The sequence below is a fragment of the Lissotriton helveticus genome, chromosome 10, assembly GCF_964261635.1.
Source record: "Lissotriton helveticus chromosome 10, aLisHel1.1, whole genome shotgun sequence".
NCBI lineage: Eukaryota > Metazoa > Chordata > Amphibia > Caudata > Salamandridae > Lissotriton > Lissotriton helveticus.
The window spans coordinates 436,934,836-436,961,140 of NC_136071.1; the positions used below are offsets into that span (position 1 = coordinate 436,934,836).

General features: G+C 49.0%; 1 protein-coding gene across 4 annotated transcripts in view; it reads left to right on the forward strand.

Annotated features, from left to right (window-relative positions):
• CFAP70 (cilia and flagella associated protein 70) overlaps window positions 1-26,305 on the forward strand; it is a 1,288,671-nt gene that overhangs the window by 807,965 nt on the left and 454,401 nt on the right. The gene's annotated exons all lie outside the window — the stretch shown is intronic.

Genomic DNA, 26,305 nt, shown 5'->3' on the forward strand with positions numbered 1-26,305 from the left:
TTCCGGGTTCCTATCTGACGTAACTTGGAAAACAGAGGCATTCTAGACTTGAATCCAAACACAATACAATACACGATAAACACAGTAATGAATAGCAAAACAAATCACTCATACCACGACATTGAAAACACATTAAATAACATTAATAACAGTTCGAACAGAATACTACCTGATACACTTAAAACATAATACTTGAACTTCTCGAGAACAGACTTACTAGAATTACTGGATGCACTGCTAAAACAGTACAGAACATACCGGTCCCATAAAGAGACACGTCGGACCCGTATCCACCTAGGTGGACACTTCGGACTGGATCTGCGTACCCAAACCCAACGGACCAGAGACAAATTAATTGACCCTGTCTAGATACTACCCCAGCAACGGTACTCACCGGGCAGCAAGAACGGAAGGCCTCGGACTGGACTGGACTGCTACGACGTCGGACTACGAACTTCGGACTTCAGTTACAGGTGGGCCTCCGGATACCTCGGACCTTGTACTCTCGGCTTGGGCTCTGGTCGGGACTCGCCGCATTCCTCACCGCCTCGTCTGGATGCTAGACCGCAACCTCCGTCTCCTCCGTGGGCCTGAGGGATACTTGAAGCAGAAATATCTGCACGTGCACGGTATGGTTCCGTCACGGCTGCAGAGGGTCAGGGGGCCTGCGTGGCTTCGCCGGCGCGTGGGGAAAGGGCAAGTCCCTATTCGGGCGCCATTATGTGGTAAATAAATAATTAATTACCGGTACTATTTTTGAATACATTGAATAAAACAGATAGCTCAATAAATAAGAGACAGGATTCGAGGTATCTGAGTCTAACAGGCTTTAATCAGGCATAAGGGAAGGGACAGGAACGGGATAGCCTGCACGGAAATAGAATGGATGGCAGCTGCAATGCCTCATCGACAGTGCAGCATATATATAGTATAATACATTACATTACATTGCATACAATAGGCGTAGCAGTAGGCGTAACTCGTAGCAGTCGCGAAAGATAAGAACAAAAATGGGTGTAACAAGAAGGCGTGTACAGGGCGTATACATAGACATGTGGTATGAAACGTCACAGAAATGTCATGAGTGGGCGGAAACATGGAGGGGGCTACCTGAGAGCAGCTGGGACCTTTAACCTAGTGGTGCGCGCAAACGGGCAATGACGTGTTACCAGGAAGAACTGGGGGCTATGACTTCTGCACTAGAAGAGGAGACTAAAGTCTGCGGTGTCAGGACGACATGTACCTATGGCATATCTGGTATCTTGTGTTTGGAGTACATGTTGATAGAATCCAAAAGTTATCAGGGCAAAAGGCTACTTGACACTAAGACTGGTGCATGCATATATTCTACATGTATTGCGTGTGCTAGGAATATTCTATGAATATTAATACAGTAATTCTCTTACATGGAGACAGAAAGACTAGACTATAGCTGAACTGTTTATGCGGTTCAGTAGCTTAGGAATGCAAAGAAGGAGGGCTGGACTGATAACTAGAAGCATAACATACTCTTGGCAGACAGGCAGGCAGAGCCAGGCCGGGCACCGTGAGGCAGGGAAGTAAGTGAAGGGTCAGGGATGCAGGTGGGGGCTGTATCGCTCCTCGGAGCGGGTTCAGGAGACTGGAGCTTGAATCTGGCGTCCGGGCCCTTTTGAGGCCTAGAAACGGGGACAATTCAATGAATTAACGTGTACACTGTAAATCGTGGTAACATAGGCCTAATACTCGTTGCTTTCACGAGAACTGGATACTGGCATACTAGAGTTGGACACAACTGTAATTGCGTCTTTAATCGATCATAGGGGGATACATATGCATATTAATCATGTACATATAACATAGGATGGGGAACACGTAGGCACATATAACATGGCAAAATTTACTTTTCCACAGCACCTCCGCAACCTTTAGCGGCGCAACCTCTGGTTGCTTTGCCTCTTGCTATTGCACAGCCGCCAGCTCCTCTTCAGCTGGCTCCTACTCTTCTGGTGCAGCCTTCTCAAGGGCTGCCGACTTTGCTACCTGTTCCGTCTTTAATCCCTATGACTTTTCCACCTGTTTTTGCTGCCTCCTCTGCTACTGCTCCTACATTAGCTTCCTCTCAATCCGCTTTACCTCCTGTTCTGTCAACTTCTCCTTCTGTACGACAGAGAATGACGGATACTGTTACTAGTCTTTTGTCTCCTTTCTTTGGGTCATTAAACATGACCCCCGTTTCAGAGCATAAACAGTTACGTAGCCAATTGCCTGATTCTAGAGAGAAGGGAGTATTGGATCATTTGGCGCATAAATGGGTTACAGACCCTGCAAGATATGAGTTAGAGTCTGTTATGGATGTCTTCCGCCAATGGGAAGCACCGAAGCAGAGATATGTTTTTGATCAAATGTGTGTTTTTCTTTGTGAAGAATTGGAGGATAATGATTTGGAACCCAATCCACCTGAGTTGTGTCGTGTACGGTTCGAGTTTGCGAAAGGCACAATTGTGGGTTCCGATGTTGAGAGAGCAGTTGCAATATTGTTGTCATTTAGGAATGAGGCTATCTCTCGGTCGTTGTTTGAGCCTGATCCTTCTTTTAGGAGGAAAGTGAGACAACATCCAATGAGAGAGGTTCCTCCGGTATGGAAGGAAGAAGTACCTGCTGGTGCAAATAATAGCCCCCCAGCGGTGCCAGCACATTTTCAACGTGTTTGGGTACATGTTCCATGGAAACGAGCTGAAGTTTTGGCTCTTAAACAGACCTTACCTGACCCCCGTAAAAATCCTGCAGGGTATTATAAGGAATTATCACAGACTGCAGACTCATGTGTTATGAATTTAGCTGATATAGACCTGTTGTTTGGAAACGTGGTCCCACAGCCTTTATGGAATTGATTCGTCACACGGATCATGCGCAAGAATTAGGTGATACCTAGGTTAATATTAGTGCTGCAGATGCACGACAAGTTGGTGGTGCTAAACCTGAGCCTTTAGTTGCAGAACTTCCTGGTAAGATCGTTACTTACATGAAGACTTTAATGCCTGCTATGCGAGTAAACTGGGACAAATTGTCTGCGTGTAAGCAGAAGAAAGATGAAACTGTATCCGATTTCTTCACTAGGTTTGAAGAAACATTTATCGACCACAGTGGTCAAGACATGAGTACTGAAGGTGGTCAACGGTTGTTTGTTGATAAGTTCGTGCATAATTTGCTTCCCGAGTTATGTACCAAGTTGAAAGATTCCGAGAGTTCTTGGGCTGTTTCCTCATCAGCACAGATATTGGCTAGTGCACAATACTATGAAAATAGGGATAAGGATGAGAAGGATAGGGCAGACAAAAAGACTAAAGAGTTAAAGACGAAGGTTCTTTTACAGCAAGCGTATCCGCCCCATAGTAACCAGCGTAATTATCAGCAGCCTCAGCAGTTTCAGCGAAACTCGCAAAGGTTCGAGCCTTCTCAACAACGTTTTCCTGTAGGCCCTAATCAATGTACATATTGCAAAGAAGAGGGCCATTTTAAAAGTAGCTGCCCTGTTTTGTTACAGCGTATGAATGGTGTTTCTAGCGCAAGAGGTCGGGGTGTTCCACAAGCTCCTAGAGGTAGAGGACGTGGAGGCTTCCCCCAGAACGCACGTCCCTTTCCTCCACAAAATTCAATGAATAGTTTTGATCAGCAGAATAATGCGTCTGGTAGGACGACTCAGTATTATGCTGATGACTACTATGCAGAAGGTGAAAATATTGAAGGTGATGATTGCTAGGACAGCCATAGACAAAGAGAGGGAGTTGTTTCAGTTCCAGTAGATCAGAGTGGACCTTATGTTGAGGTTATTACATCAGGTGTGTCAAATTCTTTTCTGTTGGATACTGGTGCTACAAAGAGTTCTATTATGCACTCTAAACTCCCTGGCGCACCTTTGTCTGGCGAGACGAACGTTTCCGTAGGTTTTTCTGGCACCCCGGTTAGGAACCCGATCTCTAGTCCTATGTCTCTTTCTGTTGGACCTTGTGAATTCGAAGCACCCCTTATTCTGACGACCGGTTGTGGTGAGAAATTATTGGGATTGGATCTGTTGAAAAGATTGTACGCGACATTGTATTGTTCTCCCTCTGGAGTACAACTTACACTGGGTAAGAAAGTGGTCTCCTCGATGTATTTGTCAAAGGATAAACTTCCGACAGAATTGTCGTCTCTTCCTGATATTCTTTGGGCTACTGGTCCTAATGACGTGGGTCTTTTGGAGATACCGCCATATGTTGTGACATTGAAAGTGAATGTTAAAATGCCACGTATTCCCCAATACAAGATCTCGAGTGAAGGTGAAAGGGCGTTGCTAGCGATTATTCATGACCTGATTGAGAAAGATGTAATTGAAGAAACGAGAGGTAATGTTTGCAATAGCCCTGTGTTGCCTGTCTTAAAACGTACTGACTTTTCTCAGCCACCTGTTTACCGGTTTGTGATCGATCTTCGCGAGGTGAATAAGATTGTAGTTCCGCAATTTCCTGTCGTTCCAGATATCACTGCCTTACTGACCATGATTCCAGCTTCAGCCACGTGGTTTTCGGTGATTGATTTGAAGAATGCCTTCTTCAGCATCCCGATTGCCGAGGAGAGTAGAGATATTTTCGGCTTCTCTTTAGGAGGTCGAAGTTTCCGGTTTAAGAGAGCTCCTCAAGGCTATTGTGAGAGTCCATCAATATATAGTCAGGCTTTTAAACCACAGCTTGATACGATTGTTTTACCTGATGGTGCTGCTCTTATTCAGTACGTCGACGATTTGTTAGTAGCTGCAGATACTGAGGAGATTTGTAAAGAAGCCACCTTGTCGTTGTTGCGTCATTTGTCTGATTTACATCATAAGGTGTCTCTTTCAAAGTTACAGTATTGTCGACAAGAAGTGACCTACTTAGGTCATCTCTTATCGAAGGAGGGAAGAAGATTGACCCCAGAACGAATTCAGGCGATTGCAACATTGAGTGTGCCAATTACACAAAGAGAAGTGCGTGCTTTCTTGGGTATCACGTCATATTGCAGACAATGGATACCAAATTTTTCCCTACTGGCCAAACCTTTGGTGGCATTGACTTGTAAAGATACACCAAATCCCCTTCCGTGGTCCGAAGAGTGTCAGAAAAGTTTTTCGGAAATGCGCGATGCATTGTGTTCGGCTCCTGTGTTGGGTACCCCCGACTACAGTAAGCCTTTTACACTGTATGTCCATGAGAGAGAAGGATGTGCATTGTCAGTGTTGACACAATCTTTTGGGGACAAGCAGCGTCCATGTGCGTATTTCTCGTCGACTTTGGATCCGGTAGCTAGAGCGTTGCCGAGTTGTTTGAGAGCTACAGCGGCAGCAGCTGTTTCTATTCGACAGTCTGCTGGTTTGGTGATGAATAATACGTTGATTGTAATGGTTCCACATGCAGTGGATACTTTGCTAAACAGAACCAAGACACAGCACTTAACTAGTGCTCGATTGTCAGGTTATGAGCTGACACTTTTAGCGAGTCATGTGCACATAAAGAGATGCAACACGCTGAATCCAGCTACGTTGTTGCCGATTATAGCAAAGACAGATGTTTCTGAACAACATGATTGTTTTCTCAGGACAGAAGAGGAAACGAAAGGGAGAGTAGATCTTAGGGACACTCCTCTTGTGAAGTGTGATGGTACCTTATGGGTGGATGGTTCATGCTTCAAGCTTCCAAATGGTGATACGACTGCGGCATATGCTGTTACGACTTTGCATACGATTGTTGAAGCTGCACGTATCCCACATAATTCAGCTCAAGCAGCAGAGTTGATTGCACTTACGAGAGCGTGTGTATTATCAAAAGGAAAGAAAGTGACCATATATACTGACAGCCAGTATGCATTTGGTGTGGCTCACAGTTTTGGACGATTGTGGAAGGAACGTGGGTTCCTCACGTCTCATGGAACTAAGATACAGCATGGTCAGTTGGTGAATGAGCTTCTTGAGTCACTTACCTTGCCGTTGCAAGTTGCGATTGTGAAATGCAGTGCACATAAGAAGGTTACTGACGACGTTGGTTGCGGTAATGCGTTTGCTGATGAAGTTGCGAATGAAACGGCAAGAGATGTGATGAGTCGAATGTATGTTGCGGGCCCTGCAAGATGGATGGGTGACGTTGGAATATGTGAAGATACGATAGAGAGTGGGAAGTCTATTCAAGCTGAAGCTAAAGAGAAGGAATTGAGGGTGTGGAGAGAGAGTACGGGTATATTAGACGCAAATGGTTGTTGGGTTGAGTTGTCAGAACATCAGCGATGGTTGTTACCCGATGCGTACGTGCTTGCAGTGGTTACAATGGCGCATGGAATGGCCCATATCAGTGTGAAAGGGATGTGAAAGTTGTTGGCTCCAGTATGGCAAAATGCTGGAATTCCTAAGTGTGCAGAGAATGTGGTCAAGAATTGTGTGATTTGTTTGAAATACAATCCTGGTAAGGGAACTCCAACTCCAGCTGGTCATTTTGCTCCTCCGACGTATCCGTTTGAGGTTTTGCAGCTAGATTCCATTCACATGGAGAGATGCAACAACCTGAAGTACGTACTAGTGGTTGTTTGTGCCTTCTCAAGATGGGTAGAAGCATAGCCCCTAAAAGATAATACTGCCTTGTCCACAGCTAAAGCCCTTGTCAAAGAATTCTTCCCCAGGTATGGTTTGCCGAGAATGGTCTGGAGTGATAATGGGAGTGAATATGCGGGTCAGGTGATGAAGGGAGTATGTGAAGGGTTAGGAATCCGCCAAAAGTTTCACGCTGCAAATCACCCCCAATCGGCTGGTCTAGTGGATGCTATAATGGCACCCTCAAATTGAAGTTGGCCAAGATACAGGCGAGCTCTGGTCTTAAATGGCCTGATGCTCTGCCATTAGCACTCTTGTCGACTAGGATGACTGTGCATTCACGAGTGGGACTTAGTCCTTATGAAATAATTTTTGGTCGCCCGGCAAACATATGGGGAGTGCCGAGGCCGACGAAATTCAGTGAGATTGAACACCCAATACTGCTTGATTACTTGTATGATTTGACGGCTAAATTGCGTGTCTTACACCAACAGGTTAATGATACACTGCCTCAGGCCTCTGAAGATCCAGGGCATGCAATCGATCCTGGATCGTGGATACTAATCAAGAATTTCCAGCGGACAAAGAACGATCAGCCCCGCTGGATCGGCCCCTACCTGGTGCTTTTGTCCACGAGAACTGCAGTGCGGGTGTAAGGAAAAAAGAACTGGATCCACGGTGTACACTGCAAGAGGGTTCCTTTACCTCTGCCGTACGACCAGTGGGTCCAGGAGGGCATTCCTGATTCTGAGACTGAAACTGTGCCTCGTTTTCTGCCTTTTAGCGATGCACGTTTAATGGGGACAAGTTCTGAGCGTGAAAGCGACGATCTTCTGCAAGAAGCTGTGCCACCGTCAGTTCGACTGGACACTACCAAGCCTGAACTCTTATTCTGCGATCACACAGTGCCCGGCAAAGGCCGTTATAATTTGCGACCAAGAGTCATGGGACTAATAAAATAAAAATCCTTTTTCTTTACTATTTTTGAAAATTCAGCTCTCCCATCTGAGAAACTGTTTTGACCGATTTTCGTTTTTCGAACCGCCATCCGGGTTCAGCTGTAGGGTCGCGGAGTCAAGTCTTTGGAGTGCAAGCCGAAGACACAAGGTCGACGGTTCTGGTTGGTCCTAGGGCGTTCCCTGGACTGACAGACGCATTCCTTAGCGCGGAACACCCTACCTCCGCGAGCAGCAAGGTTAGAGGATGGATTTTTCGAGATGGAGAGACCTGTTGAAGAAATGAATTTTAGAGCCAAAATGTGTCGAATTATGAGCAGAAAATGTTTTTTAATATTGTGTGTTTTTATGTTGCTTAGCTTAATGATGTTTTTAATGGGATATGTTATATTCTCTTTTCAAGTGACGTTTGCACCCACTACACAGCCCATACTTTCTCCCACTGTTTCTTTGCATTCTTTTCATCCTCTGCCTGAACATGAATCCATTAGGAGATTGGAATTCGTTAATAACTCTTTCGTTCAGCTTCTGCACCAACACCAGTTAGAAGTAAACACGACTAACTGTTGGGTGTGTGGCCTTATGCCTCATACTACTGAAAAAGGTATTCCTTATCTGGTCCTGCCATTCAGTTACAATGGTTCTGTGTGGGCATACAGAACGATGTTTATCTATGTTCGTGAAGTCCACCCCCTACGTTCTGTGAAGGATAATCCAAAGAATAGTGCTCTAGTTAAGGGAATAGTCGATATGATTAATGGTGCTAGTTCCTATGAGACTATCCCGAAAGATGAGACACTAGCATATATTGGATGGAACGTGACTGGATATGGAGGGAGTCTGAGCGAGAACCAGCGAGCAAAAAGATCCTCTCCGATTTGGATTGTACCCCATCAGGGTCGTCTATGTCTGCAAGGTAATGGCAAGAATCCAAGAGCTCAGTTAGGGAAGAGTATCTGCACTGAGACGTATGTTTTTGCGTCCCAGACGTCCCCATCGTTCCTAGCAGCTAAGGGTACCAATTTCATCTGTTATGCGAGACCATACACATGGTTGCCCCCTGATTTATCGGGCACATGTTTTGTCTCGTTCCTGTTGCCTCCCACCTACACAGCTGAGGCAGATTACCACAAGACAAGGGTGGTTAGAGGTGTTTTCACTAAGGAAATACTGCAGGACAAGAATTAGGAGATTTCTTGAAGGGTTTTCTGCCGTTTTGGGGACCTATGGTTAACAGCAGGAACATACGGCAATTGACGAGGGTGGTTGAGTCCACCGTAGTTGAAACTGCCAATGCCCTTAGTAACTTGACTGCTGAGCTCCAGTCGGATGGTCTTATGACACTCCAGAACAGAGTTGCGTTAGACGTCATACTTGCAGATCGAGGTGGGGTATGTAAAGTGATCCAATCAAGTTGCTGTGTTTTCATTCCAGATAATGCTCCGACAGTGTACCAGGCCATTTCCAAACTACATAAGATCTCCGAATCTATACATGTGGATAAAGGAGATTGGTCGTTGATGGGATGGTTCTGGGAACGGTTATCCACGTGGGGATGGAAGATTCTGATGGTCATTGGGATGATCTTAGCCATTCTTTTCCTGTTCTGTCTGTGCGTACAGTGTGCTCCTGCTATATGTGGCCTCTGTGCTACATCGTGTGTAAGGAGACCTGTATCGAGAAACGTGCTAAGTAATAAGATGATGCTACAGCAACATCTTGATGGCCTGATGAGTATAGACCTGGACTCAGACTGACATGGGTTTAGGGTATTGCCTATGTAAGGGCAAAAGGAGGGTCTGAGGTACTGAAATTCTGAACCCGTTTCATAAAAGTCGTCGTATCATGACGATTTTGGTAACATTAGACCGAAAATGGCAAGTGTAAGGTATACGAGCATTTTCGTCATATTCGAGTGGCGAGATCACCATGAAATCAGGGATTCCATTCTGAACCCTCGGGTTCCATTTTGTATACGGCAGCCATTTTGTGGTTGCCCTCACATAGGCCGATGACAGTGGCCGAACGAGTCTCCAAGCACACGTACACTTTAGCTGACTTCTGAATGACCTGAGCGAGCGACCCTCTTGCCTGAAGCCAAAACTTGTTAAGCCAGTTCCTTTCCCAGTAGCTGATCAAGATTACTGAACAAGACACAAGACACCATCAAACCTTTTATTGCGCATAACTATGTCTTATCTTGCTCACACCTGTCTCTGCTCCTTTCTTTATGGGCCGTTTTTATGGTGGGATGAAGAATGTTAGGTTTGACCAATAGTTGATTGTGGGCTGGACAAACTGAAAAATGGACTTGTCATCATGATCCTGCTTTTTTTGTGAAAACATGTGAATGGTCAATTGTAAATAAGGAATTTTGCCTGAAGCATAATATTTGGTATAAAAAGGGATGACTAGCTTTGTAAAGTTGAGCAGTCTCCTAAGAACATACACCGTGTTGTACTTCTAGGATATCTGTTACTGGCTGCAGCTAATAAAATTGATCTTTGACGTCACCAAGAAGTATCCCGTGTCTCTGTACTCTAAGACAGGTGGACCCGGAGAGTAGGGCGTTATCCCTGGCGCCGCTGAGTCTTAAATAACCCACTTCTTCACCCTTCAATACCGAAAGTCTCCTTTTAAGGGATCCAGAGGTAGAGGTGGTACCTACAGGGGATCCTTTCAACAACAACGCTATTCCTCCACGGGCTCAGGTTCCCAGCAATACCGTCAGCCTTATCAACAGCGGCAAGGCCAGTCTACAAACTACTCCAGGCCTTACAATAAGGGGAAACAGGCTGGAAGAGGCCGGGATTCGTCCAAACGCCAATAGCGGCCTCCTGGCTCTTCCTACTGGACCCTCCTTCAAGAGATCAACAGTTGGAGGCAGGGTCACCAAATACCTTCAAAACTGGTCCAGGATAACATCGGACCGTTGGGTGCTCAACATCATTCGGAAAGGGCATACCTTGGAATTCACGCAAGTCCCTCCACCCAAGCCCCCGGCAGCCATTCCATCAAAACACCAGCATCTCCTGCAGCTCCAACAGATGCTCCGGAAGGGAGCCATAGAGCCGGTCCCCTCAAACCAAAGGGGGCAAGGATTCTATTCCAGGTTCTTCCTGGTAAAGAAAACGCTGGAGAAGTGGCGCCCCATTTTAGACCTCAGGGAGCTAAACACCTATCTCATCTCCCTGTCCTTCCGGATGGTCTCCCTCCAGGACATCTTGAAGCTTATCAATCCGGGGGATTTCATGGCCACGCTCGATCTCGAGGATGCGTATTTCCGCATTCCGATTCACCCAGCACACAAAAGGTTTCTGCGATTCACAGTAGCCAAGAGCCATTTTCAGTTCAGGGTTTTACCCTTTGGACTCCGCTCAGCCCAGAGAATTTTTACAAAGGTGCTGGCGCCAGTAGCAGCTTTCCTGCGGCGGAACCATTTCCAAGTCTTCCCCTACCTGGACGACTGGTTACTGAAAGCTCCATCCAGGCAGGCAGCACTGGAGGCAGTTCAAGCTTGCACCAATTTGTTTCAGAATCTGGGACTCACTCTGAACAACGAAAAGATTTCCCTGGTCCCGTCCAGAAAGGCCCGCTTCCTGGGAGCCATCTTGGATTCAAAGCTCTCAAGAGCCTTCCCTACTCCGGAAAGGAGAGAGAAATTACAGACCTTGGCCAAGGACTTACAGGCAAAAAAGTGTCTTTCAGTACGTCGCTACAAGTCTCTACTGGGAGTAATTTCATCGTGTATCCCACTGATTCCCCATTGCAGACTAAGAATGCGTCCTCTGCAGGAGCAACTAGACAACCAGTGGAAACAGGCCCACGGTTCGTTCGAGGACAGAGTGACGGTCACTCCAATGATGAAGGAAGCGGCCTTTTGGTGGACAGATCAAGAAAACTTGTCCCAAGGTCTATCCTTCGTAAGCGACCCATCTCCACACGTGGTCACAACGGACGCGTCATTGGAGGGTTGGGGAGCAGTGATGCAAGACCTGCATGTCAGCGGTCATTGGTCGCCCCAGGAGAAACGTCTCCACATCAACCTTTTAGAGCTAAGGGCGATAAGACTGGCTCTGCAAGCTTTTCTTCCTCGCCTGGAGGTTTCACAAGTGCTTATCAGGACGGACAACACCACGGCCATGCACTATGTGAACAAGGAAGGAGGAACCAGATCTCGTCCATTGTCCCAAGAAGCTCAACAGATCTGTGAATGGATGATCCTTCAGGGAATATCGCTGAAGGCAGAACACTTGCCGGGGGTCCTAAACTAAAACGCCGACAGACTGAGCAGGTCATCCTCAGTCAGCCACAGAGTTTTGGAGAAGGTCTTCAGCCAGTGGGGCCGACCGGAGATCGATCTTTTTGCCACTCCGACCAACAGGAAATGCCGGTCTTATGCAAGCAGGCTTCCCCATCGAGGTTCTCCGGGGAGTGCGCTTTCAATAGCATGGTCGAGGACATTTGTCTACGCTTTTCCTCCCATACCTCTGATCCCACGACTCATCAGGAAGATCAAGGTGGAGCCGTGCAGGATGATCCTGATAGCTCCTGCTTGGCCGAGGCAGTTCTGGTACTCGGAACTCCACCTGCTGTCGGTGGCCCCTCCACTTCCTTTGGAAGTTCTACCAGATCTCCTCACGATGTCCGAAGGACAAGTTTGGCACCCAGATCTGCAGTCGTTACACCTGACTGCATGGCTCCTGAGCAGCAAGAGTTTATGAACCTACCCATATCGAGAGAGGTTAGGGAGGTCCTTTCCCAAGCAAGGGCTCCTTCTACGAACAGGACTTACCGTCTTAAGTGGAAAAGATTTTGTTGCTGGTGCAGAACAGAAAGCATTGATCCTTTCACTTCCAAGCCTCATCAGATCCTTCCTTATCTGCTGTCCTTGGCTAAGTCGGGACTAGCCCATTCATCGATTAAGGTCCATTTGGCGGCAATATCAAGGTTCAGAAGGACTGCGTCTGGGCCTTCCTTGTGGTCTGCCAGAATTGTCAAGCAATTTCTCAAGGGCTTGTTCAGAGTCTATCCACCAGTGAGACCGCCTCCTCCGATATGGCATCTGAATCTAGTCCTTTCTCAACTCATGAAGGGCCCATTTGAACCAATCCATCGTTCTGACATGAAATACCTTTCATGGAAATTGGTTCTCCTCCTCGCTCTCACATCGGCTAGGCGTGTTGGAGAATTGCAGGCCTTGACTATCCAAGAACCTTTCCTTCAATTCAAGAGAAACACTGTGATCATGAGAACTAATCCGAGGTTTATGCCTAAGGTTCCCTCGGACTTCCACTTGAATGAGCCGGTCATTCTGAAGGCGTTCTTTCCTCAACCGGCTACACCAGCAGAAAGAGCATTGCATTCGCTAGATGTGCAACGGTGCTTACAATTTTATTTGGAACGTACGAAGGCTTTTCGAAAATCCTCCCAGTTATTTGTTGCCTTCGGGGGTCCAAACAAGGGCCTTCCACTATCCAAACAAGGTGTTTCAAGATGGATCACGAGTGCCATTCTGCATTGTCACACTGCTGCAGGGAAACCTCTGACTGGAAGGATTCGAGCACATTCCACGAGATCTGTGGCTTCCTCAACAGCCCTCTTCGCGGGGGTGCAGATTAAAGACATTTGCAGAGCTGCTACCTGGAGCAGCGTTCACACCTTTACCAGGCATTACTGCTTGGAGTCCTTACAACAAGATGATGCGGCACTGGGACAGGCTGTCCTGAGGAACCTCTTGCAATAATTGGTGAGCTTTCCTTTCTTTCCCACCTTCCGTATTTCACAATTTGTATCTTTATGTCATGTTGCCTATTGATATAATGTTATGATGCAAAATGTGGTTTTGTTGCTAACTGCTTACTACTCTGATACAAAGCATGAAAATCTATGAAAGTTCCAATACTGGGGTAAGAAAACAAGTTACTTACCTGTAACTTTGGTTCCCCAGTATTGGTAACTTTCATAGATTCCCATGCGCCCACCCACCTCCCCAAGGAAAGCTCAGCCTACTAGGGATATGGTGTCTGCACAACGGCTACGAAAATCTGAGGCTCTGAGGTTCCTTCAGGAAGGTTCTAAGGGGTGAGGCACTTCTGATTGGCTGAGGCCAAAGTTTGGTCTCTTTTACACAAAGAGGGTGATATGTTACAAAAGGGAATGAGGCCTAGGCCTTTTTCCTTAGTCTTTTGTACCTACAACTATGGTATTTTTGTTACCGAGACTCCCATTCCGACGACGGGGAATGATACAAAGCATGGGAATCTATGAAAGTTACCAATACTGGGGAACCAAAGTTACAGGTAAGTAACTTGTTTTCTTTCAGTGGGCCTAGCATCAGGGCAACTTGTCTGACCATGTCTTGATCTCGGAGGGCACTGCAAGACAGTTGCAGTGGTGGCTCACGGACCGCGATTGGGTCAGCGGCAGATACCTCTCCCTACCCTAATCGGAGCATGTAGTTGTGACTGACGCGTCCCTCCAGGGCTGGGGAGGCCACATGGGAGAGACGGAGATCAGAGGCCTCTGGTCTCCGAAGGTTGATATGGAGTCCCAGCTCCATATCAACCTTCTGGAGCTGCGGGCGATTCGTCTTGCACTGAAGGCATTCCTCCCCTCTGTCCGGGGGAGTGTAGTGCAGGTGTTCACGGACAACACCACCGCCATGTGGTACTGCAACAAACAGGGCTGAGTGGGGTCGTGGACTCTATGCCAGGAGGCTCTGCGCCTCTGGCAGTGGCTGGAACATCAGGGCCTAACCCTGGTGGTTCAACACCTGGCAGGTTCTCTGAACGCCAGGGCGGACTAACTCAGCCGTCGGTGCATGATGGATCACGAATGGCGTCTGAACTCGGACGTGGCGCAAGGTCTCTTTCTGCAGTGGGGAGAGCCTTGGTTAGATCTATTCGCCACCGAAGAGAACGCGCAATGTCATCAGTTCTGCGCTTTGGAATTTCCAAAGCAGGACTCGCTCGGAGACGCTTTTCGCCGCGAATGGAGTTGCGGTCTGTTGTACGCCTTTCCGCCTATACCACTTTTGCCCAGAGTGCTGACGAAAATCAAGCGCGACCGGGCCCAAGTCATCCTTGTGGCTCCGGACTGGGCACGAAGTTACTGGTATCCCGAGCTACTCAGCATGTCAGTCGATCCCCCGATTCGTCTGCCTCTTCAGGAGGACCTTCTGTCGCAGCAGCAGGGGACGGTCCTCCACCCGAACCTGTCCAGTCTCCACCTCCATGCGTGGAGATTGAGCGGCGACAGTTGAGGCCATTTGACTTGCCTCCTGAAGTCTGCAATGTAATTCTGGCAGCCAGGCGTCCCTCCATGAAATCGGTATACGCCTGCAGGTGGAACAAATTTGTGGCATGGTGCACAGCAAAGGCTGTGGATCCCCTTTCTACCCCTCTTTCTGAGGTTCTCCTCTTTCTTCTTTCTCTTGCCCAGCAGGGCTCTGCTCTGGGCACTATCAAGGGCTATCTTTCTGCCCTTTACGCCTTCTTAAGGCTACCTGATCAGCCTTCTTTTTTCAAGTCCCCAATTGTAAATAGGTTCTTGAAGGGTATCACTCATATGTTCCCCCTGTTCCTTTCGTGATGCCTCAGTGGGACTTAAACCTGGTTCTGACTGTCCTGATGTGCGCTCCCTTTGAGCCACTTCATAACTGTCCTCTTTGTCTTCTTACCCTTAAGATTGCTTTCCTAGTTGCCATCACCTCTGCCAGGAGAGTGAGTGAGCTTCAGGCTCTTTCATCTAAGCCTCCCTTCCTTTCCGTCCATCCGGACAAAGTTGTGTTGCGGACGCGACCCTCTTTCCTGCCCAAAGTAGTCACAGCCTTTCACATCGGGCAGTCCATCACCTTGCCCACCTTCTTTCCGCCACCGCGTCCCTCGAAAGAGGAAGAGAGGCTTCACCGTCTGGACCCAAAACGTGCGCTCTCATTCTATTTGGATCGCACACGCCAGTTCTGGGTGGATGACCAACTCTTTGTTGGTTACGTGGGCGCTAAGAAAGGTCAGACGGTGCACAAGCGGACCATCTCTCGGTTGGGTCGTGTTGTGCATCAAGGTATGCTACTCTTTGGCTAAAAAGGAGCCTTCTGTTGGGCTGAGGGCCCATTCCACTCGTGCCACGGCGGCTACTACTGCCCTGGGTCGAGGAGTCCCCTTGCAGGACATCTGTCAGGCAGCTACGTGGGCCTCGCTGCACACGTTTGCAAGACACTACTGCCTGGATAGCCAAGTCCAGAGAGATGGCTTTTTCGGCCGTTCCGTTCTCCAGGACTTTCTGGTGTGATCATTGGTTCGCAGACCCACCACCGGGTTGGTATTGCTGGGGTATCTATTCTAAGGTAAAGAATCTAATACTAACCTGTTTCTTTCAGATGCACAAGTTACTTACCTTCGGTAACGATATATCTGTAAGGAGCAGTAGTTAGTATTAGATTCCTTACCGCCCCACCCATCCTCCCCGTTCTGCGAACCGAAATCTAGGGTTAAGGTTATCCCCTTTCAGGGCCCTAGTTTCATGGCACCAGTGTTGGTTTTTATCATGGCTCTGCGTTTCTGGCGCGGAAAAACTATGTATAAGAACTGACGTCAGTGCGCGAGGGCGGCGTCTAAGTACTCCGGCGACGTCATCCCGGCGCCGACGACGGATGCGGAGCCGCAGACGACGCCTACCGACGCGCAAGGGTACTGCTACGCAAAAGTTTCCGGATCCAGTCTGACGCCTGGGGATATTCTAAGGTAAGGAATCTGATACTAACTACTGTTTGTCACAGATATATCGTTACCGAAGGTAAGTAACTTGTGCATCTAAGACTCATAAGAATAGTATTGCTAAATCCAACAACTTGCCAAGGTTGTATTTATTATAATTATTACAGAAAAGAAGTTAAAGCACTTGTGTTTCTGTGTGCTAAAATCCAGTTTTCCAGAAGCCTCTCCTGATTGTCGAGCCTGAGACAGGCTGAGCCAAACTGCTCTGATGAGGTGTGAAGTGGCCTGCATAGAGAAAAAGAACGTCTGGTGGGAAGAGATCTGCGAGCTGCAGAGCAAAAGGCAGTAAGGGAGTGGATTGGCTAAACTGGTCCTCAAAGAGGGAATGACAGTTAGGACAGGACACAGGCTCAACCCCACATCCTGCACCCCCAGCCAGACAGGAGCCCCAGTAATTGAATTAGCAGACGGGATGGAAGGGGAGTGTCAGGGAAATGTAGCCATGCCAATTGGATGGCTTAGCGTGATCCTAACCTTCAGGAGAACGTTTCTCCATTTTGGATTTTAAAAGAATATGCTTTCTGGGTCAAGAAGATGCCACACATGGGAGGAAGTGGTCATACATGAAGGTGGCACCTTGCACCCCATTTGTTAGGGTTGCCCCCTGCATGACACCCAGGAACACTATTTTAAATATAGGAGAGCAGCACTGCACGTCAGATCCCTGCCTAAAACTTCAAGAAGAAGAACGGCTGCCCTGCTGTAAGCCTAGCCTGCACCCCAAATGATTGCACTCTGAATAACTGTACCTCCTGCACACTTTGGAACTACAGCCATTAAGATTTTGCCTTGCTTCAAGAAGAGAAGGAGTGGATTCCCTGAAAGTAACAGGTTAAAAGAGATCCACATGCATCATCTCTACCAAGAAGAGCCCACCTGGACAGTGTCCAAGGGACTTTTAAGGATGTGGCCAGGTACTTTCTGGAAGACATAGTCCCAACATCTCAAGGACCATCTCAGAAATTCTAGACCCTTTGATTGGTGTCTTGGACACTTTGTAAACCCTTAAAGGACCTTCTGGAAGAAAATCAAGAAGTTTGGATAATTTTTGTCAAAAAGCTCTATAAGTTGAACGACCAGTCGCCGAGAGTCAAGCCGCCATTTTCGAACCATGACCCGGCCTGGATTTAAGGTTTGTCCTGCTGAAAGCTCTGGAGCTCAAGACTTCCAGGATCTCGCCGCAGATTATCGCTAAGCCAAGCAGCTGTTGTCAACGATTGTATGACTTAACAACTACTGCCTAAACCACGACTTCTGGAACAACGAAGGCTAAACCACGACCATTACTTAACCACTACATTTTAAACCGCTACTCCCTAAACCATGAATAAATTAGATTTAATGCCATTTTTTTTCTAAAATATTTGTTAAGATCTGTTTACAATAACGAGCACACTGATCATATTCTGTTCGTGAATCAAAAGCATTTACAATTGTTAAAATCAAAGCAACACTGCCATCTCCTGACATAAACCGGTAATTTAAATGTAAACTAATTTCTTCAACAACCTTAGCTGTATTTGAACTTTAACTATTACGATATTAATCTTCACGTATATTTCAAACGATATCTATGTTTTTTAATCGTATTTATGGGGGGAGTCCCCCCACACCCCCATCTACCCTTTTAAACGTTTTCCTAGCATGCGTTTTTGTGGGGGAAAACCCCCCACACCTTCTATCTACCCTCAATCACCTTGTAAAAGCATGCGTCTTATTTCTTGACGAGTTGTATCCTGTGTGCGTTAGAACGTGGCACTAGCAATACATTTATTCTGTTTGACGTGCAACTCCGGTGTTCTAAAAGTCGTGGTTCCATCCTTCATTGTTCCGTCGTTTGTGGATGTTACCTTCGTGGTTCAGCCCTCTTCGTTGTTCACTCTTCGTTGTTCTGGTAAGTCGTTGTTTATACATCGTGGTTAAGGATGTTTCCCGTTGGGGGGGCGTGGCCAGCAACATGGCCGACTAGACGTGCCTTGCCGGAGCTCCGGCCGAGCAGCACGATTATCCGACAATTCAGATCACCCATGGGCCCTAACACATGCCACAACGGAGGACCGACGTCCTGATACCCGGCGGAATCCCCCCAGCGATAGTGCGGAGCTGTCTCTACCGAGTGCCAGACATTTCAACCCCAGAAGCTCCCCGGCGGCCATGCTGACGACCGCGGCGCGCGGTGCAACGCGGCGCCCCTAGTGCCTCACCTTCCAATCCTGCCCCACAGTGCCCGGCTACTGGGGGCGCCGGGACCCCCCGCCCCCCCTGGCGACCAGGCGGGACCGGGATTCTGCCGCTGGAGAGAGGAGGGTAATCCGAGGCGGGCGAAGCCGACCGGCCGCCTACACCAAGATGGCGGCCGACGGAGTGTGAAGCGGACGAGGCAGGCGAGAAGTCCCCACCGTGACCAACCCCAAGTGGCGGACGAACAGGGAGACGCAGACAGACCGCGACGGAGGTGAGCCCGGGGCACAGGAGCCGGGAGCCGACCACGCAGGAGCCGGGAGTCTGCCTCTGACTTGCGCTCGGTGCCCGCCTTTACCAACATGGCGGCCGGGCTGCTTTGTCACCCAGTCTGACGGCCACTGTCGAGGGTGTGTGCATGAGGGGCGAGTGCCACTTGGAGAGAGGAGACCTAGATCCCCCCGGTGAGTAGGCAGTCTGCTGGGGCCCGGGGAGAGGTCCTGCCTACGCGACCCCATCCTACACACGACGACCACCAGACCACGGTGAGCAGCCAGGGGACCCTCAGGACTGAGGCGAGAGAGGTGCCAGGGGACCCGCGGGAGAGTCTCTGCAAACGGGGCCGCCCGGAGTGACTTCACTGCCACCCGCTGCCCGGGGCTGGGCACATCTGCGCCGCAGGACCCGGAGAGGCGCGATATCAACATGGGGAAAGGTGACCGGACTTCCGGGGCCTCGAAGCGGGGCCCCATGGACGACTTCACCGCAACGCGGTCCGGGGCGGCACAGCAATCTCAGCAGAACGGCGCACGCAACGACACAGCCATGCTGCTGGAGGCCATTCAAGCGTCCAGAACCGACATTCAGGCATCTCGGACGGCCCTGGAAACGAAGATTGGAGAGGTGAGATCCGAGGTGACGCTACTACGGCAGGACTTCCGCAACTTGTCCGAGAGGGTTACGGTGACCGAATCTCGCTTGACCGACAATGAGGAGGCGATTACAACACTTAAGAAGGATATGGCGGAACTGCAGGCCTCTCATCGCCAACTGCTGTGGAAGGTGGATGATGCCGAAAATAGATCCAGGCGCAATAACCTTCGCTTTGTGGGCTTTAGAGAAGGGATTGAGGATGGGAACATGTCCGCCTTTCTCCTGAACTGGCTGAAAACTACCTTCCCGGCGGCACGATTCTCCCAGTGCTTCATCATCGAGAGGGCGCATAGGGCGCTCCTCGCCAAACCTCCGGAGGGAGCGCGGCCGAGACCTGTCATAGCGCGCTTCTTGAACTACGCGGACAGAGACCTGATCCTGCGCGAAGCCAGGAAATTGGGGGAAATCCGTCTGGAGAATACCTCCATCATGATTTTTCCAGATTACAGTCAGGAGGTCTCGAAGCAGCGGCGCTTGTTCGACTCGGTCAAGGCGAAGCTGAGGTCTTTGGACATTTCTTACATGCTCCTCTTCCCTGCCAAACTCAGGGTAATCTATAAAGACAAATCCATCTTCTTTGCCCACCCGGAAGATGTGTGGCAATGGCTCGAAGAGAGGCCCATTCTGAACAGCAGAGAGGCGGCAGGCCGAGCTGCTCTGGACAAGACGATCCGTGAGGGGCCGCTCTGGGAGGTGCCGAAACCACAGCGAAGGGGTGCGCGGAGGGTGCAGAAGAAAGCCCCGGCGACGCCATACCGCACGCGAGACAAGGAGGGTGAAAGAGGAAACAGGTCGGCGTCCCCAAGCAATGACTTGGTGGCGGGCTCGAGATTCAGCTGCCTGAGGAATAGAACCCGATCCGAAGGCGATGAGGTGGAGGACTCGGAAGCCCACATGTCTGGAGGAGAAGGAGACATACCAATGGACAACTCGGACCATCCGCTGATCACGGTAATCCAGCAAATGGAACAAGAGTCTTCAAGCCAAGGGATGAATACGGACACTCAGGACTCACATTCGTAAACCTGGCTGAAGGGGGATCGGAGATGATGACGTCTCGGCGAAACGGAGCAAGCAAGTTGACACGCACCCCCCTACTGTTCTTTAAGTTCTCAGTGTTAGTTCTTGTTTAGCGTGGGGAGGGATGTGCGGGAGGGCGACAGACCTTCTCCCTTGGATAGTTCAGGCCTGGGTTGGGATGCAACTGGAAGGGGAGGGAGGTGGGGAGGGGGGAGCTGAGGGGAATTGGTTCCTGTATTACCCCCGGTTGGGGTCCACAAAGGTTATGGGGGGGAGGGGGGAACCCGTTCAGGAACAGCAGAGACACGCCAGCCCACAGTTGATGACATCCCTAAGTCACGGTCCCACCCAGGGAAGGTTCAGAGCAACACAATGGCAAGTACACTAGACGCTACACCCACGGGTGACACAGGGTTCACGGTGCTAAGCTGGAATGTGAACGGCCTGGGGTCGAAAATTAAAAGAGGTTTAGTTAGTGCGTACCTCAGACGACTGACACCAGACGTCATCCTCCTCCAGGAAACGCACCTTAGAGGGAACCAGTGCGCATTTATTGCGCGGGGAAGATATACTGTCCTGGCACATGCAGGATACACGGCAGACTCCAGGGGGGTGGCGATCCTTATAAAAAAATCGGCGCCATTCACGATTACACGCACTTGGTTAGACCCTCAGGGCACATATGCGGGAGTCCAGGGGTTGTGGAAAAGACGTAGGTTCACGATAATATCAGTGTACGCCCCACCCAAGCTGCAGGCTCCCACACTGAAGGCGGTTGCTAATATCCTACTGGACACGGCTGACACAACTCAAGTAGTGGGGGGGGACTTTAATGATGTCATGTGCACCACACAAGATAGATCGGGGACTTCACACCCAATGGGATCCACAACTGCCCTAGCCCGGCAGATGAATACCCTCGGCCTCACCGACGTATGGCGTTGGCTCCATCCAACACAGGTAGCCTATTCCTTTTACTCCGGGGCACACAAGGTCTTCTCCAGGTTGGATTATGTTTTTATGTCTAGGCAGGATATCACGGTTGGAGACCTAGCAGAATACAAGGCGCGGGGGATCTCCGACCACTCCCCCCTATTAGTGCAGGTGGGACGAGACAGAGGGGTGAGGCAGTCACAATGGCGATTAGCGGCATGGGACATCCAAACCCCGGAAATACTTAAGGGCGTGCGTGCGGACATACGGGTGTACATGGCCGAAAATGAGGGTTCGGTGGGCTCTGGTGTTACCCTCTGGGAGGCAATGAAACCAGTCCTGAGAGACCGCATTCAAACTAGGCTGGGAGAGGCTAGGAGGTCGCGCCAGGGTCAGGTAGAGAGTGAAGAGGTCTCCATTTTAAATTTAGAAACGGAGTATCACCAACAGAAGGGTGAGGCCCGCCTCAGGAAATTGATTGACGCACAGAGACGTTACAGGGAATTAGTCACGGATGAGGCGCGCACTCAGGCACTGGCGACGTTGCATCGACTATATGATGTCGGTGACAAGTCGGGCAAACTTTTAGCCTGGCTGAGTAGGAGGGAAACTGCAGCGAGATGGGTGGATAAGATCTCGTTAACAGGGAACAGGCAGGTAAACTCGGATAGAGACATAGCCGAGGCCTTCGCGACCTATTACGAGGACTTCTACAGGGCTAGGGACCTGGGCGACTGTGAGGACGCCCAACGCTACTTAAGTGATATGGAGTTGCCGACGTTATCCGCGGAGGCTACTGCAGCCCTGGAGGCGGATCTGACGCTGGACGAAATCTCTGAAGCTGTGACGGCGTTGAAACCGGGGAAGACTCCCGGGCCCAATGGCTTCCCAGAAGAATTTTTTAAACGTACGGCGGATCTGTTGCAGCGACACGTGAAGAACCTCTTCACGGACGCATACCATGCAGGGAGTTTTCCTCCGGACCTGGTCTTGGCCACTATTATCCCAATCTACAAAGAGGGCAAACCCAAAAACGACTGCTCCTCCTACCGCCCAATCTCCCTCCTAAATACGGAGACGAAAGTACTGGCCACTATCCTGGCTCGACGGTTACGACAGGTGATAACGGAGTTGGTGCATATGGACCAGTCCGGTTTCCTTCCGGATAGGGCGACCAAATTGAATCTCCGTCGCACTCACAACTGGCTACAGGAGGTCCGTGAGAGAAGTGAACCCCACTGGTTCCTCTCATTGGATGCGGAGAAGGCATTTGATGCAGTCCACTGGCCCTTTCTGATGGAGACCCTCCGACGTTTTGGGATTGGTCCCAAATACATGCAGTGGGTCCGGCTCCTGTACTCCAACCCGAAGGCGAGAGTGCGGATCAATGGAAAGTTGTCCCGTGAGTTCCCCATTGGTAGGGGTACGCGCCAGGGCTGTCCATTATCCCCCCTCCTGTTTACCCTTACGATTGAGATTTTAGCGACACGGATTAGACAGAATCAGGATATCAGAGGTTTTAGATGGGATACTATTGACGACACACAGGAAAAAATATCTCTGTATGCCGACGACGTACTATTGTTCGTGACCGACCCAGGCAGGACAATTCCAGCACTGTTCGGGGAGCTAGGCGAATTCGGGGCGAGGGCGGGACACACGATCAATTGGCACAAATCGGTCCTTTATGACCCACACGGCAAGGAGCGTCATGAGTGCCTTCCGGGACAGCTTATTCATACGACAGACGGCTTCCAATACCTGGGCGTATATATAACGCTAGATAAGGCACGCTCCTACACTGCAAACGTGGCTAGGATAATGGTAGAAACAAGGTCAGAAATGGACAGATGGAGGCAACTCCCGCTCACCCTATTGGGTCGTGCCGCACTATATAAAATGGTCCTACTACCCAAGTTTCTCTATGCACTCCAGAATGAGTATTATCCCCTACCATTGGCGACTCTGACTAAAATACATGCGGACCTGCGCGCCTTCCTGTGGCTGGGAAAACAACCTCGTGTGGCCCTCACCACGTTGCAGCGCCACCAATATAGCGGGGGTATCTCGCTTCCCAACCTGGAGGCGTACTATTGGGCGGAACACCTCGCCCCGATCAACGAGTGGCTCCATGCGGCGGCCGATCACCCCACCTATGCGCTGGAAAGGTCTCAATGGTCACGCAAATCTATATTGCATTACCTCTATGGGGAAGCGGTAGGCCAGCACTTCCTTCCCGCCACTAAGATAACGTTGACAGCGTGGCGTAGGGCAACGAACAGAATGGGTTGGGACAAGAGGGTCACTCGTCAGACACCACTGTGGTGCTGCAAGTGGCTAGGAGAACTGAATAAACTGAAAGGTTTTAGGAGGTGGGATGACATAGGCATCTCCACGGTAGGGGACGTGATTGCAAAAGGGGAATTAAAGACCTTTCCGGCACTCAGAGCAGAATTTGGCCTACACAACACTCAGTACTACAAATATTTACAACTGAAACATGCATGGAGCGCACAAAACATTGCACTGGCAGATCTCCCAGAGTACGCACCACTGGAGGGTAGACTGCTGCAGGAGCAGATACAGGGTGGGGCGATATCCCTAACGTATAAGACTCTAACCAACAATATGCTGGGTGACCTGCAAGCCCTACGAGATAGATGGGAGGCGGATGTGGGGGACATGGAGGATCTAGACTGGGAACTCGCCCTCATGCACCCCCGTGAGGTAGCTATTAAGTCCAGACTCCGCCTCATACAATTTAAAATACTGCACAGATCTTACTTTGATAGGGTACGACTCTTTAAAATGGGTAGGATACCAGACACAACATGCCTTAGATGCCATCGACACACAGGTGATTTCTTCCATACACTATGGGGATGTGAAATAATTCAAGAATACTGGGAGGAGGTGTTCCGGGAACTGGAGGATGTATTGGAGGTGGCCTTACCACGCGACCCTAGACTGGCATTGTTGGGTACGATCACAGATGTGGACCTGCCCCGCCCCTTGACTATCTTTCTGGTACTGGCCTTAGTAGTAGCAAAAAGAGACATCGCAAGATGCTGGGGAGCGCCCGAAAAACCGAACATGGAAGAATGGCGGAGGGGATTGGATCTGTACATGGCGGCGGAGAGAGTTACTTATCGTGCACGGGGCTGCCCCAAAAAATTCAGGAGAATATGGGCTAAATGGAGACAATTCCATGGACTAGATTGAGACCCTGTGGACTAGTAAAATGTGGGAGGGGAACACCTGGACGAGATGGTGTGCACAGTGGGGACTCATGAGTGTTATGTGACTACATTAATACCTGTTCTTGTGTGCGAGATTGTCGGATGAGACACGTCTAGAGAGGGAGGGGACCAAGGGGTGGGGGGGGTGTGGAGGGTTGGCGGGCGGCTGTTCCGGGGATTCTGTTGGGTTTTGGTTTATTTGTTCTTACTCTTGCTAGTTTGAAAGCGAATCTATTACTGCAGGGTATGATATGATGTAATTACTGAGAAAAGTTGCGTTCCTGGCGGATAGGGCGGAATGTTGACACCCTACCGTCTGTCTGCCTTTTTCCATAGCGGTGATACTACTGATGCAACAATAAAAATAATTTAAAAAGGATGTTTCCCGTTGTCAACTCCAAACCCGGCCTGAAGCGGTGCCTTGCTCAACGACAAGAGATTAAGCCCCAGCAGAGCGAATAAGTCAGAAGGTAAAAACGTGATTGGGGCCTACAGCTCGGTGTATCCGACCTGTTGTCCATTGCAGTCAGCCACAAACTTTGACTTTGTCCTGATTAAGTGCGACCAGATGTCCCAAGTCGGCACTTTTATTTTTTATGCACTAGCAAGTATTTAATCATTAAAAAATAATATCTACAGTTCCCTATATAGGATATTTGTTGTTGCGGTGTGATTTTAATCATAAAAATATTTCCTTTTGTTGCTAATTGTTTTTAAATACTTTACAACCCTGTCTCCTAAGTTAAGTCTGCCAGCTCGCAGCTAGATACCAAGGTTTGAGCAAGAGAATAATTTATTGAGACCTTGACTAGACATTATATTGTGTGGCCTTATTACTAGTGGTAAGTACTTACTTAACCCTACTAATAAACAGCCTTCCAACAGGAGCATTTAGCAGTTTTTACTGCCCCTTACATCCAGGGTTTTCTTGGCGGGGTCGGGCAGTAAGAACTGACCTCTAATTGCGCCCATCTAAATTAGGTGGACAGAATTATGGGTTTATCTTTAATGGTTTATTAACTCAGAAACAGAGTAGTCTCTGCTGTGATTAAACCTAAGGTCCGCCTACCTATATATTTGGTAGGCGGACCAATATCGTGGCAGTATACCTACTCCAGTGCAACAGAGTATCTATGCCACCAAGTAAAGATGAGCCCCTAAGTTCTCTCAGAGTAAACAAGATATTGTCAGTGAACCCATGGATCATACAATCCACTTCCCCAAATGTTATGCCATCTGCTGTTGGCTCCTGGCATATTTTGTGCCAGCAGCTCTATCAACATTGGAAAAATGAGAAATAGGAGGTCGCCCTGCCTTGTTTATTTCAATAATGTAAATAGGGGTGAGCTAACTCAATGTATTAATACTCAGTATGTTGGGGAATTCTAGCCATCTCATATGGGTTTTTTGCATTTTGGACCAAATTCCCTTGCATCCAGTACATATCTCAAGGTAATTCAGTCAAATGCCTTTTCTGCATGTAAGGCTGAAATGATCATAGGGGTCCATCTAATAACATATTTTTCTACTAAATGGAGTACACTCTCCTTATGTTATTAAACGTTTCTCTATTTTTTATGAAGCCAGATTATGTCTACCCCTTTGTAGTTCACCAAAGGTGGAGGCAAATGTCCGGTCTCCTATCTTTTTTATGAGTCAATTATATGCTCATTAGGAGCCCTATCATTATGG